Genomic DNA, 2389 nt, shown 5'->3' with positions numbered 1-2389 from the left:
TGGCGAACAGTCTCGAATAGTGGCGAATAGTGGCGAATAGAAGCAAATAGTGGTAAATAGTAGCAAATAGGGAACACAGTATTTCCCAGTCGACCTCGTCACAAGTTAGGACAGGAGCCATAATCGGGGACGGAGACCGTAAGCCTTGGGATCCACGCGCACCTATGATATGGAACAGTTTTTCTATTTTTAGAACAAATTGCGCCATCCTGACGTCATAAATCCGCGCGGATCCACGCAAATGTCGCGGGCTATCACGCGGATGTTGTCACGTTGCCTGATCAAATGGTGAGAGTTAAGAGACCTTGAGAGATTATCTTGTGTATTTTTCACAGCGATGGCAGGGAATAAGGCAGGGAATACGAACCAGGGCGTTTATATGTAGTTTTATGTTCTGAGCTAACGGAAAAGGTGGGTTTTTCAGGGTCGAAAACAAGACTTCAATTTCGCGCTGTGAATGAATAATATCTGCTCGCGCTAGTTGTACGAGTAAGATTTTGCGTTTGTTCTGTAAAGAAAAGTTATGCAATAAAACTCTCTACTCTGGTATCGAGTTAATTTGTGAGTTTCTCAGACAATGGTTAATCATAACCAAAACCTGTTTCGATGGTTTCTTATTGTTTCTGCTTGTTTGGTGAGTTTGCAAAAGTTTTTGATAGGAAAGTCTGACCCGTACAATCACAGGCGGCCCAGACGTTGAATATGATTAATACATGACATTATGCTGTTGGCGGTTGTGTTACAATTTTAGCCGTTCATAAGGCAATGTATGAGAATGCTTCGAAAATTACTCTAAATGCTACGTGTAGGAAATAATTTGAATAACATGGCTTACCTTGTGTTTGCATTGCGTTACTTTGATGTCTCTGGGTTCCTGGAGGTGGTTTAGAGCCATTTAGGCGAGTTTTACTTTCTGGCCGTTTGCTTCCCCTAAAGAGAAACGAAAGGTGGGCGACATACTGGCCCGACGGCCCGCACTCAAAGCTCCGTAAATTCCACAAAAATGGTCTAATCTCGTCAAAATTGCCTCATGGCAGCTGTCGATAACTCTTCTTCCCATTCGCTTTCTCCCAAGGTTCCAAAGTTTATCTTAACCGCCCGAGAATCCTGGTTTTCAAGCTCTTGCTTTCCATTTCTGCTCCGTCTCGATCCGTAACGGATTATCTTGGGCACAGAATTTGAATTTTTAGCTTAACGACCTCGCCATCGTGACAAAGTCGCCTCCAACCATCGAGAGGCACAGGGCATTGGTCAGTTACTCGTTACCATCTCTTGCTGCAGTTAACAGTGCTTTTAGGCGCTAAATTCAGCTGAACATTGTTTGCTCCTTGTATTTTTGCAGTTAACAGTGCTTTTAGGCGCTAATTTCAGTTAACACCGCGGCACGGTGCAATTTGCATGATCAAAAAATGCCCCGTGCCTCTCGACGGTTGGAGGCGACTTTGTCACGATGGCGAGGTCGTTAAGCTAAAAATTCAAATTCTGTGCCCAAGATAATCCGTTACGGATCGAGACGGAGCAGAAATGGAAAGCAAGAGCTTGAAAACCAGCAATTCTCGGGCGGTTAAGATAAACTTTGGAACCTTGGGAGAAAGTGAATGGGAAGAAGAGTTATCGACGGCTGCCATGAGGCAATTTTGACGAGATTAGACCATTTTTGTGGAATTTACGGAGCTTTGAGTGCTGGCCGTCGGGCCAGTGACGGCCTGAAAGTAAAACTTGCCTAAATGGCTCTAAACCACCTCTAGGAACCCAGAGACATCAAAATAACGCAATGCAAACACAAGGTAAGCCATTTTATTCAAATTATTTCCTACACGTAGCATTTAGAGTAATTTTCGAAGCATTCTCATACATTGTCTTATAAACGGCTAAAATTGTAACGCAATCGCCAACAGCATAATGTCACGTATTAATCGTATTCAACGTCTGGGCCGCCTTTGGTACAATTAGCTCATTTGCATAGTGCAGCTCGTGCACTTTCAAGTCCGAGTCGGTGTTTTCAATTGTCAACAAATCTTGACAAAGATTTCTTTCGTTATCTTTTGTTCTAAGATGCTGCAACAAACGGAACGCAAAAAAGGCTGCTACCATCATGTGTGTTTCTTCAACATAAGCATAGTGAAGTTTTACACTGCGAAAATGAAAATAGACAAGGAGTTTTGATAACTCGATCAACAAAATCGAAATCGTTATTCGAAGTTGATTAAAGAAAGCGTCATCGTAACTTTGCTGATTATTTCTGCTTTATTCACATATTTTCAGCTTAGCTTTTAATATGTTCTCAAACATTTATCAATCTTAAACATATTTAAAAACTATAGAGTTATTGTTTGAGTTCGATGTACGCTTTCACATGAAAGTGCGGTGGAAGTACAAGTTGTCATGT

The sequence above is a fragment of the Orbicella franksi genome, chromosome 15 (assembly GCF_964199315.1).
Source record: "Orbicella franksi chromosome 15, jaOrbFran1.1, whole genome shotgun sequence".
Taxonomy (NCBI): domain Eukaryota; kingdom Metazoa; phylum Cnidaria; class Anthozoa; order Scleractinia; family Merulinidae; genus Orbicella; species Orbicella franksi.
The sequence above is the reverse complement of the archived record's forward strand: the minus strand, read 5'-3'. Positions refer to the sequence as shown.